General features: G+C 37.1%; 1 non-coding gene across 1 annotated transcript; it reads right to left on the reverse strand.

The window, feature by feature from the left end:
- Positions 1–6,272: 6,272 nt before the first annotated feature.
- LOC128281223 (small nucleolar RNA R71) lies at positions 6,273–6,379 on the reverse strand. Its single transcript, XR_008271436.1, has one exon. It is a non-coding gene; the product is annotated as a small nucleolar RNA R71 (small nucleolar RNA).
- Positions 6,380–13,782: the final 7,403 nt, after the last annotated feature.

Consider the following 13,782-nt stretch of genomic DNA (forward strand, 5'->3'; position numbering starts at 1 on the left):
TGGCGACACTATAAGAAAATGGGAAGGAAGGGGAGTAAGCATAAAGCTCAGTCAGTTAGCATGTAAATAATTAACAACATTAGTCATGCATTATTATACACATAACATAATATAATTTATTACAATATCATCAAGTATCATAGATACATCTTAAATCATGTTATTTACATAGTATACAATAAAACTCATGATCATGATTCATTCATCCACTTCTTACCGAGGTCTTATTGATTCATAATCTCAATATTTATGAGCTTTGTGTACATACCTGTACCCTTCCAACATGATTATACCTTGTCATGTTTTTGACATAATCTTTGGATTACCCGTTGAACCACTTAGAATACTAAAGGATACCCGGGAAATCTCATACACATAGTGAGATGCCAATGCCATATCCCAGATATGCTCTTACATGGGATCACATATCAAAGCCAATAGCCCAACTATGGTCATACACGATGTCTCATATCGATGTAATATCCCAGATATGGTCTTATAAGAAGTCTCATTTTTAAAGCCATGTCCCAAACGTGGTCTTATACAAAATCACATGCCTATGCCATATCCCAGATATGGTCTTATACAGAATCTCAATAACCCTAATGTCATAACATTTGTATCCTATCTATTCCTAAGGTTCAACTAGGATTTCGAAGTACCAAATCTTCGTCAAATTGTCATTGAGTCATCATTAACCAAATCTATAGAGACAAATAAACATTTCATGCAATATCAAAGAATTAGATACATAATAACATGATGTTGAATTATTTACACACGAACTTACCTTGGTATCAAAATATGGCTAACTATTCGATTTAGTCCTCAACTATGTTCTTCCCTCGGTTTAGGTCCGAACTTTGTTTTTCTTGATCTTTAATAGAAAATTTCACTTATTTAATTATCAAATTGTTCAAAACATCCCATAAATCATACTTTGGGAAAATTATAGTTTTGCCCCTAAACTTTTGCATATTTACAAATCAATCCCTAGGCTCGTAAAATGAAATGTACTCATTTTCTTTATTACCCAAGCCTAGCCAAACCTATATCATACTTATAACAACCCACATTTTCTTTCAAATTAGATTTTTACCACCTATTTACAACTTTTACAAAAAAGTCCTTTTTAGGTGTTTTCGTGTAAAATCTCTTTGTAAAAGATGTTTATCATACATCAAACTTTCATATTCCTCCATTAAACATCAAAATACATGCATGTCATACATGGGTAAGTTTTTGAACATGAACCCTAGCTCAAAATAATGGTAGAAATAGCTAGATCGGTTGATAACAACTTCAAAAATGCAAAGAACATTAAAAACGGGGCTAGGTTGTACTTACTATCAAGCTTGGAGAGTGAAGAAACCCTAGCTATGGCTCCTTAGAAATTTTGGCACCCATATGAGAAAGATGAGAAAATTTTTCTTGATTTTTCCCTTTTTAATCTTTTATTAACCAAATGACCAAAATGTCATTTTTACTAAACTTTCAAATTTTATGCATGCATGCCCATTTTTGTCCATAAAATTAGAAATTGGGAAAATTTCTATTTAATGACCTTTAATTAATAATACAAAGCTATTTCATACTTACAGCTTTTAGAATCTCATATTTTGCAACTTTTGCAATTTAGTCTTAAAAGTTAAATTGGACACTTATTCACAAAATTCTTCATGAAACTTTCGCACAATCATACAAACATGTCATGGAACTCAAAACAATCACAAAACAAATATTTCTACTTCAGATTTGTGGTCTTGAAACCACTATTCTAACTAGGCCCAAAATCAAGATGTTATAATGGCAATCTGGTTATACCCCAAATAACCATCTAAAAAGTAATAAAAGGTTTTTCCTACTAATTTATCTAACATTTGATCAATGAATGACAAAGGAAAATGGTCTTTCCTGTTTGCTTTGTTGAGCTTCCAATAGTTCATGCAAACGCCTCATCCCATGACAGTATGAGTTGGAATGAGTTTGTTGTTATCATTGCTAACCATAGTAACACCCCCTTTTTGGGGTACATATTTAATAGGGCTCACTCACGAACTATCAAAAATATGATAGATTATTCCAGCATCAAGCCCTTTGATAATCTCATTTTTAATGACTTCCTTCATAATAGGGTTCAATCTTCTCTATTGCTCGATAGAATGGCTAAGGCAATCCTCCAGTGAAATCTTATGCATGAAGATGGCTAGACTGATTCCTTTACTATCCACCATTTTCCACCCCAACGCCTTCTTAGATCTCTTCAAAACTTCTAATAGTTGAGTCTCTTGATCAAATGTTAATTCTGTAGAGATAACACTGGTAATGTGTTGTTGTCTCCCAAGTAGGCATACTTTAAATGTATTGGCAAAAGCTTCAACTCCAAAGTAGGAGGGTCCACTACAGAAGGACGAGGAGGTTTAAAAGAATGCTCTGGTAAATTTAAAGATTTAAAACTCCTCATTGCTCTATTTTCAAGTTGATTAGCCTCCATCAGTTCACTAAGTTCTTTAATCAGTTCCTCTTTATTTAACTCCACTGTGTTTGCTTCATTATCAAAATTATTGTAACAAAATTCTGCCAATTATTCCTTCACTGTTGTGTCAATAATCCCAATAGTGTGACAATCTTCATCTGTATTTGCACACTTCATTGCATTAAATACATTAAAGGTTATCTGCTGGTCATTAACTCTTATTGTTAATTCACTTTTCTATACATCAATTAATGTTCTATTAGTGGCTAGAAAAGGTCTTCCAAGAATGGTTGGTACATCTTTATCAGTTTTACATTTTAGAATAATAAAATCTATCGAAAAAATGAATTTGTCAAGTTTTACCAACACATCTTCAGTTTTACCTTTCGGATGTGCATAAGAATGACCAGCTAACTGCAATGTGATAGTTGTAGGTCTTGCCTTCCCAATTTCCAATTTCCTGAAAATAGCCATAGGCATTAAATTTATGATTGCACCTAAATCACATAATGTCTTGCCTACATAATGATTTCCAATTGAGCAAGGAATAGTAAAACTCCCTAAGACCTTCAATTTTGGTGGCAATTTTTTCATCAACATTACTGTGCACCCTTCAGTGAGAGCAACAGTTTCAAATTCCCCTAATCTGTGCTTCTTTGATAATATGTCCTTTATAAACTTTAGATTATTGGGCATTTTCTTCCACTAGTGGTATGTTGATATGAAGTTGCTTTAGGACATCCAGGAATTTTTTGAATTGAAAATCTTACTTTGACTTCTGAAATCCTTGAGGAAAATGTGGCGGTGGCCTTCATTCAACTTGTTAAGGTTGTTTTTCCATGGCATTCTTATTTACAACACGAGCTAATTCTATTTCAACATTTTTTTGTTTGCTTTTTTCAATTATAGATTGCTCCACTATTGGTTCTAAATACGCCTTCTGTGTGAAATCTAAGCTATCTTCTGAGTGTAAATACGCCTTGTGGGCCCACACGGGCAGCTGAGTACCACTTCTGAGTGTAAATACGCCTTGTGGGCCCACACGGGCAGGCCACATAGGCATGTGATCCTATTTTTCTAAAATATTCTGTAATGCTGCATGGGTCGCCCAAGTCGATTGTGACCTGTCGTAGGGTCGGTAAGCCTTACTTAGACCCTTGATTCTGTGATCTGATATTTCGATGTACGTACTCCCATGTTACACTTAGCATGTATATCTGTCTGTTCTGAATATAAAAATATGTGTGTTAATCTGCATTATAGCATGCCATTCTTGTATGCTACATTACATTGGGGTGGGTTTGATGAAGTTGAAGAAAGTATTTGAAAGGCCTTTAAAGCCTGTTATCTGGAAACTAAGCTGCATATTTATGACGTGTCGTTTTACAGTACCCTATGGTGTGTAGGGTTAGATGGGTTGACTTTATCCCCACATGGTGTGTTGGGATAGACGGAGTTGGTGTGTAGGGTTGGTGGGCATGTTTCTATTATTTCGATCTATTATGCATGCTATATCTGATATGAGCTAAGGCTCTAAGTTATATCTGATTCTGTTTCTGAGCGGAAAAAGCCCACACCAATTTTGTAAAAGGTTCAGGCCCAAATTATGACTGTATTCTGTTAACTGACTGTATGCATGCTGAACTGTGGGATGTACGCACTGAGTTGCGAAAACTCACCCTTTATTTGTTTTATTTGTTTAGGTAATCCCCAACAGTAGGTGGATCGGTGCAGTGGAGGACTCGAAGGTGACCATGACTACATACATTTTAGTTTACGAACTTACTGCTTTTGTTTTGTCCATTATTTTTGATAAACCGTAATTTATACATATTTTTACCCTATGCCTAACGCATTCATGGATGGTTTCTCCTTAGATTTGGTGAATTCGATGCTCCTAATCTTTTAATTTCATGTTTTATGCTTAGGAGAGCATAGGAGAGTAAAAAGAGTGAGAAACAGGTCGAAAACGGAGAAAATGGACTCACATAGGAAAACGACACGGCCTGGACTTCCTGAAACAGGCGTGTCACAGGGCCGTGTTAATTTGGCAAGATCGAAGCACGACTTACACGGGTGGATCACACACCCGTGCCCATTTAACAGCCTTGACCACAGCCTTCAGTAATCTCACTCGGGCATGTCACACGGACGTGTGCTTGTCGAACCCAAGTTTATTTTGAGGGCTCTTAGGCATTCCAAAGCCTATTTAAACACTTGAGGAGGCACTTAGAAAGGGGGATGCAGAGTAGGAAGCAAGGAATTACTCAAGAAAAGCCGATTGATCCATCTCAAGAGTCGGATTCATCATCAAGACTAGAGATCTCCCTTCAAGTTCCTTCAGGAGTTTTGGGTTTCTTATGTTTTGTTATCTTTATGCTTTTGAAATGTTTTCTTTCATAAGTATGAACTAAACCCCTAAATACCTAAGGGGAATGAAACCTAAGACAAATCTTGTTATTATTATATGAATTGTATGATAAATATTTGACTTGTTCTTAATTATGTGTTCTTAATTCTTGTTTTGATATTTAAGGATATTGATTCAAGTTAAGCTCTTATTTAGAGGAGGAATAAACCTTGTCTAAGAGAAAATTTGTCATAATTAAGCGGAGTTGATTGTGCGCCTAGAGACAGGGTGACAAGATTTTGCTGGATTAGGGTGAAACCTAATAAGAGAATCCATAGATCGAGTTAATGCAATTCTAGGGTGTTAATTAGAAAGAGATTTCAATTATTCAACCTAGGGTTAGATGTTATTAGTCTCGAGAGAGATAATAATATAACTTAGGGATTTCTACGGATCAAGTCAAATGAATAAATCTTCTAATTCAAAGTCAAATAACAAGTGAAGTCTAGGTGGATTTGTCCTTAGGTATTGTCTCAATCAATCGAATTTTCCCAAAAGTATTTTCCCAAGTTTTTCTTTATGTGCATTCTTAGTTAGTAATTAGTTTAGACAACCAAACCTCTAAAATTTTAGGCTAGATAATAAAAAAGGAAGTAAATACTAGTGCTCGTAGTTCCTTTGGGTTCGACAATCCGGTCTTGCTGAACTATACGACTGTTTGATAGGTACACTTGCCTTAATCGTGATAATAAGTTAGTCTCAAGAACGTTTCATTTATAAATCTTTAAAACCTATTACGAATATCACGCAACAAGATTTTGGTTTCGTTGCCGGGGAACTAGGATATTAGGAAAACTCGATTTTTATTACTTTAGTCACTTTACTTTTATTAAAATTTAAATTTTTATTTTATTTACTAATTTTTCTCTTATTTCCTTCTGACAGGTTTTTCTAGTTTATGACCAGAAGAAACCCGTCAGGACCACTACTTTTTGACGGTGAGATCGACCGTACAGTTCGCAGAAATCGAAGAGAAATAAGGCGAAGCCTAAGATACACAGAGGACGAGTAAGAGGATGATACTTCAACCACAACCGAGGAGATGACTGAAAACCAAGAAAATCTGCTACCTCCTACGATTGCTGTTAATCAGGAACTGAATCGAGCATAGTTTGATTGGCTGTAGCCACAAATACTTTTGAACTGAAACCTGATGGTTTGTAGGACGAGGATCCCAACGCTCACTTGGCAAACTTTTTGGAACTATGTGATACATTTAAAACTAATGGCATTTCTGATGACGCCATTTCTCTTTGGTTATTCTCTTTTTAATTGAGAAACAAAGCTAAACAGTGGTTGAACTCGTTGCCACGGGGGTCAATCACTACTCGGGAACAAATGACCGAAAATTTTTTATTAAAATATTTTCCGCCGGCTAAAACAACTAAATTACGTAATGATATTTTTTCCTTTGTGTAGATGGATTTAGAAACACTCTACGATGCATGGGAGAGATACAAGGACCTCTTGAAAAGATGCCCTCAGCATGGGTTACCACTTTGGTTACAAGTTCAAACCTTTCATAATGGCCTGAAGATGCCTATGAATTTATAGAGGAAATGTCACTGAATAACTATCAGTGGTAAGTCATGAGGACAAAGCCAACGAAAATAGCCGGCATTTATAACGTCGATACGGTCACCATGCTCTTTAATCAGGTAGAACTCTTGAATAAGAAAATTGATGGTTTCCTTAGTTCTTCACAGGTTCACCTAGTAATGCAATGCGAAGCAAGTGGAGGCGGATCAAGCAGTTCAGAATACCCACCATATGGCCACAACATAGAGAATGAACAGTTAAATTACATGGGTAACAATCCTTGATCTCAAAACAATCCCTATAGCAATACTTACAATGCAGGTTAGAGGAAGCACCCTAATTTTTCATGGGGAGGCCAAGGGAATCAGAGACCACCACCTCCAGGCTTTCAACAACCACTCTACCAACAAGGGAAAAAACCAAACCTTGAGGAGATGCTAACAAAATTCATCTTAGTGTCAGAAACTCATTTTTAGAATACCGAGACCACACTAAAAAATCAACAAGCATCAATCCAGGGGCTCGAAACTTAGATTGGACAGCTCACCAAGTTGATTTTCGAATGACCACAAGGTAGCCTGCCAAGCAACACTGAATCTAACCCAAGGGAGCAACTCAACATGATTGCCATTCAAGATGAGGAAGGGCTAGTTGTAGAACCAAGGCTAGAAACAGTGGTAAGCATAGGTAAGGATGAGGTCGGCCACAATGAGCCAAAGCTGGTGATTACAGAATTTAAACCTCGCGTGCCATACCCCAATGCGACAAGGAAAGACCGCTCAGACAAACAATTTGGTAAATTCCTTAAACTTCTAAAGAAACTACATATTAACTTACCGTTTATTGAAGCCATTTCGTAGATGCCAAATGCAGTCAAGTTTTTAAAGGAGCTTTTGGCAAATAAACGGAAGTTAGATGAAGCATCGCATGTGGAGCTGAATGCAGTCTGGTCAGCCATTCTATAGAATAAGTTGCCTAACAAACTAAAAGATCCAGGGAGTTTTACAATTCCTTGTTTAATTGGTAGTTTAGATTTTAATAATGCGTTGGCTGATTTAGGGGCTAGTATCAATGCTATGCCTTACAAATTATTTAAGCAACTAGGTCTAGGGAAACCCAAACAAACTAGGATGAGCATTCAATTAGTAGATAAAACTATCAGATTTCCTAGGGGTATTATTGAAGATGAACTCGTTAAAATCGAAAATTTTATTTTCCCAGTTGATCTCGTTGTTCTAGACATAGAGGAGGATAGCAACGTCCCCTTAATTTTAGGAAGGCCCTTTTTAGCAACCGCCAGAACAATTATTGACGTTGGCACAGGTGAACTCATACTTCATTTGGGAGACAAAACAATCACCCTTCAAGCCCGTAATTCGAATAACACATCAAAAATCGAAGGTGACTGTACAAATCATTTGGCTAAAACTAACCATATAGTACAACCTTCTTTGCAGAAAATAGGTTCGAAGAACATACATAAGCCAAGCAACAACAAAGAACCTATCCATGAAGAACGAAGGTTACAAATTGAGGAGCTAGCCGAGAAAACACGATAAACCAAAACCACGCTATGAGGAGCTTAATTCCTCCAAAAATCAACTTAAAGTTGGAGACAAAGTACTACTCAATGCAGCAGATCCTCGAATCGCCACTTCTAAACCAAATGAAGAAACCCCTCTTACGGTAATTAGTATTTTTCCATACGGTACGGTCGAGGTAAACCATTCCAAATTTGGCACGTTCAAGGTAAATGGTACTCGTCTTAAACCTCATATGGATAAAATTGATAGCAGGGATGAGGAGTGTAAACTCCTCGATTCACCATGATCACACACTAGAGAAGTAAGTCGAGCTTAGACTATAAATAAGCGCTTCTCGGGAGACACCCCGAGCACTAACGCTGCTAACTTCTTTAAATTTTAGTCTTTAACATTTAATTAACTAACTGAGTCACTGAACACAGGATTTTCAGAACCACACGGCCAGGAACACGGGCGTGCCGTAGGCCATGCACATGCCATGGGATGAAACACGGTCGTGTGAAAATAGGGAAAAAATTTCTTCCCCAACACGAGATGCGATAAGTTGCCACGGTCGTGCGACGTGGTCATGGGTGAAACTGCCAAAATAACACAGCCGTGCGACACACCCGTGTTTTGAAACCGTGGGCAAACCTATCAATTTAACACGGGCGTGTGCCTTCATACACGGGCGTCGGAGAAGCGAACGAAGATTGACACAGTCGTGCAACATGGCCGAGTACACCGATGCACCCAATTTTAAAAACCACGAAACGCTCGGGCTGAAACGAAGGCACACGGGCATGCCCCACTGCCGTGTGCCCCAATTTCTCTAAAAAAACCTATTATCTATCTTAGCTTTATCTTTATATTTTGAAATTACTTTTTATTTCTTGTTTATACTATTTTATCTTGAGTTTTTACAATTTTCAAATTCAGCTATTTCATTACGAGTAATTATACTTCCTTATAGTTCCTGATTCTGTCACAGTTATAAAGAGCTCCAAAGCTCATTGTCGCATAGGAACTAAAAACTCCACCGGGAAAGGTTCTCTATGACTGCCATGTCCTGTTCGACCACGACCATAGCTACCACCAGATACAATATTCTTTTGGCGCAGGACTTATGGACTAATGAACCTTTACCACCACAGGAGTATCCTCCTCCACTCTCACGCCGATGATTCTCCAAAAATCCAATTCAAGGAATTCATTAATCATTCAGGAAGTTTCACTTCTCTCCCTATCTTATGATTATCAATCTATCTTTTTCAATATATCTGCCTTTGTACATTGAGGACAATGTACATCTTAAGTGTGGGGGGGTCTTTTATATCATCATTAGAAATCCCTGAATTATGTCTTATTCTTACGTAAATCACTCATATCACTATTAGAATGAATTGTAATTAAATTATGATTTTTATTGATATGTCTTGAATTAAAACTTAGGCATTCATACATTGATTGTTTAAACTTTAAGATATTAAAAAATCAAGCATGAAAAGTTGACTTTTGAATTTAAAATTTTATAGGTTGTTTCTCCCAAGTTTAGGTATTATCTTGAGCTGAAATTCACATGTTTAAACATCAAAAAGCCGTAATTTTTGTGAGATTTTGAGCCTTTAGAGCATCTACTATTTCATTCATGCTCACTTTTATTGTTGCTTTGAGTGTGTCAGTATTGAATTGTTATTCGAGAACTTGCTTGACTATGCATGTCAAGACCACACCATTTGATTTGATATGTCAAAATGATAAAGGCACTTAGGTTTAACCCACTCACTCCACAAAAGCCTACCTTCATAATTAACCCTTAATAAACCCCTTTGAGCCTAACAAGCCATTAATTGATTTACCCTCAATATTAACCCATAAACCATTATTGTTGAAATCCCCTAAATTAATTTGATCCCTATTTTTGTCAAGATTTGATTTGAAATAATTGCTTAGCTATGCTTTGCTCTTCTATGTATTTGACTTGCTCTTAAAAAAAACATTCATACTTACATATTAATAGTAATTCGGTAGTGTTGAGCCGCAGTATCTAAATTCCATCTTCTGAGAAGAAGCACACTTGTACTCAAGTGATGTTTAATTACTTTTTCTAGTTAGGAAATTTTTCAATTCAATCTCAATTCTAACCTTTTCTTTCAACTTGTGACCACACCCCCTAACCAAAGCCACGTTACAACCCTTTAAAGACCTTCTGATTGATGTTCATTTCAATATATAGTGGTGGAGATTTGATTTTCATGCAAGCCTATGGTAATGAATTTTCATTATTGACTATTAAGTGCTTCATGTATTGTCTTTAAACACCTCGAGTGATTTGAGTGAATCTTTAGTGAGGATGTGAAACTTTGTGATATTTTGAGTCAAAGGTAATTACTTAGATGAGGGGAGACACCTATGCTTTCATGATAAAATGCTCAACTTGGAATGTTTTGGAACTTTGATGTTCTTTCAGTCAAATTCTCAATGTATGATTACTTATGGATTATTTTGAGATATTATTAATAGGAATTATAAGTTAAGAAGAATTTATTTTGATTGTGAGTTGAGGGTTTTGCTTGAGGACAAGCAAATGCTTAAGTGTGGGGGTATTTGATAAACTGTAATTTATACATATTTTTACCCCATGCCTAACACATTTATAGATGGTTTCTCCTTAGATTTGGTGAATTCGATGCTCCTAATCCTTTAATTCCATGTTTTATACTTAGGAGAGCATAGGAGAGTAAAAAGAGCGAGAAATAGGCTGAAAACGGAGAAAATAGACCCACATGGGAAAACAACACGGCGTGGACTTCCTCACAAGGATGTGTCACACGGCCGTGTCAATTTGGTAGGATCGAAGCATGACTTACACGGGTAGATCCACTTTGTGCCCATTTAATGACCTTGACCATGACCTTGATGTCGTGACACGGGCATGTCCCTATCGAACCCAAGTTTAGTCCAATTCGGAAAAGGAAATTTTGAGGGCTCTTAGGCATTCCAAAGCCTATTTAAACACTTGAGGAGGCACTTAGGAAGGGGGATGCAGAGTAGGAAGTAAGGAATTACTCAAGGAAAGCCGATTGATCCATCTCAAGAGTCGGATTCATCATCAAGACTAGAGATCTCCCTTCAAGTTCCTTCAGGAGTTTTGGGTTTTCTTATGTTTTGTTATCTTTATGCTTTTGAGATGTTTTATTTCATAAGTATGAACTAAACCCCTAAATACCTAAGGGGAATGAAACCTAAGACAAATCTTGTTATTATTATCTGAATTGTATGATAAATATTTGACTTGTTCTTAATTATGTGTTCTTAATTCTTGTTTTGATATTCAAGGATATTGATTCAAGTTAAGCTCTTATTCAAAGGAGGAATAGACCCTGTCTAAGAGTAAATTTGTCATAACTAAGTGGAGTTGATTGCGTGCCTAGAGATAGGGTGACAAAATTTTGCTGGATTAGGGTGAAACCTAATAAGGGAATCCATAGATCGAGTTAATGCAATTCTAGGGTGTTAATTAGAAAGAGATTTCAATTATTCAACCTAGGGTTAGACGTTATTGGTCTCGAGAGAGATAATAATATAACTTAGGGATTTCTACGGATCAAGTTAAATGAATAAATCATCAGATTCAAAGTCAAATAACAAGTGAAGTCTAGGTGGATTTGTCCTTAGGTATTGTCTCAATCAATCGAATTTTCCTAAAAGTATTTTCTTAAGTTTTTCTTTCTATGCATTCTTAGATAGTAATTAGTTTAGACAACCGAACCTCTTAAATTTTAGGTTAGATAATAAAAAGGAAGTAAATACTAGTACTTGTAGTTCCTTTAGGTTCGACAATCCGGTCTTGCTGAACTATACTACTGTTCGATAGGTACACTTGCCTTAATCGTGATAATAAGTTAGTCTCAATAACGTTTCATTTATAAATCTTTAAAACTTTTTACGAATATCACGCATCAATTTTCATTAATTTTGGGGGAATTTTGATGTAATTTTGGACTTGGGCTTTTGGTTTTAATTTAGGTTTTTGAACTAAGATTTTGGAATATAAACTGCAATGGCTAAGCGTGTTTTCCTAAAATTAACTAAGGTTTTCGTAAGTAAAACGGTACCAAGAGTTGAGCCAATTAATAAATTAACGGTTTTTCAAACTAAGTAAAAGATAATAATTGGAACGGTTTTTATGTATTGAAACAGTTTTCCAAAAATACTTTAATATGATGTTGCCGGATTCAGCTGTAACGTCTAGGTCGGGTTTAGGGTATTACATTTAGTGGTATCAGAGTAAGTTACAAAACTCGGCTGTGGATTTGGGTTGTAAAAAGAATGGTTTTTGGGAAATGATTTGTAAAATAATTTGAAATATTTTAAAGTGGTACGCCGAGTCTCCGGCCCCGAGCCTGTAAGTTTCTAAAACTTTATTTAGAATTATCTGAAAGCATGCTTAGAATATATTGAAATACTATTTCGATCTGTTTGAAAATACTATTGTATGCTATGAAACTACTGTATGTAGTGGGCTCTATTAGAGCACTTTAGGTAGTGCAAACTGAAAACCGTAGTAAACTTTGATTTGCGATAACAGACTCTGAATACTCTGATAACTTTACTGCATAAAATATTTGTTAATATCAAAATTGTAAACTGATCTACATAAAACTATTAATACAGATTAATCTGATATTACGATGAGCATACATGGTACTAGTGGACGGGGTACTAGAGGCCAAGGTAGGGCCATAGAGGGGCTCGAGTTGAGTCCTTAGCATCTGATACGATTCCGAATACACTAGCGGGATGCTGATGTCCCCTGTTACTGAGACTGGATTTGGGACTGGGTATCATGATCGTCCGGCTGAGGACGACGCACTGTCCCAAGCCATGCTACGAATTTTGGAGAGGGTCGCTGGGCCCAACACTGATTCTGAGGGTCATGGGTCGATTAGGGAACGACTCCGGTCCAATGGGGTAGAGTTATTTAGGGGCATCACTGAAATTGATCCTAATGTGGCCGAGTACTGGATAGAGGCCACGAAATGCATTATGGACGATCTGGATTTTTCTACAGAGTAGAAGCTCAAGGGGGTTGTTTCACTACTTCGCGATGAATCGTATCAGTGGTGGTTGACGGTTAAGAAGGGCAGTCAGCCCGACCGGTGGACATGGGATCTGTTTAAGATAGTTTTCAAGAGCAAAAATGTGGGGCCAGATAAACGCTCAGAGGCAAGAGTTCCTTAATCGTACTCAAGGAGATCGTTCAGTGGCCGAGTATAAGGCTGAGTTTCTGAGACTGAGCCATTATGCAAGGGACATGGTGGTGACAAAGTATGAGTGTTGTGTTCATTTTGAGGATAGTCTCCGGGACAATTTATAGGTTCTGATAGCTCCTCAAAGGGAGCGAGATTTCTCTGTACTGGTTAAAAAGAAGAAGATCACCATGGAAGTAAAGTGCACTGAACGTCAAAATCGAGGCAGAGGGAAGGCTAAGAGGGATGTATAGCTTTCAAATTCTGGGATGAGGCCTAGGAAAAAGGCCAGGTCTGATGGGCCTATGAGAGTTGGGCCTACTGTTGCACCTACTGGGGTGACGATTTATCAGCTCTGTAATAGACGCCATCTGGGCGAGTGTTGAAGGGCTACTGGAGATTGTCTTAGATGGGTCTATTGAGCATCACATTAAGGATTGCCCATTGAGAGCTAGTTAGATGCAAAATCCAGTTAATGAGTCTGCACAGCCACCGAGAGTAGTTCAGCAGCCACCTAGGGGCTGTGGTCAGCCTAGGGGTGGTAACAGTGAGGACAGAAAGCACCAGGAAGAGGTGCTGGAC

This window comes from Gossypium arboreum, chromosome 9, assembly GCF_025698485.1.
Source record: "Gossypium arboreum isolate Shixiya-1 chromosome 9, ASM2569848v2, whole genome shotgun sequence".
Lineage (NCBI taxonomy): Eukaryota > Viridiplantae > Streptophyta > Magnoliopsida > Malvales > Malvaceae > Gossypium > Gossypium arboreum.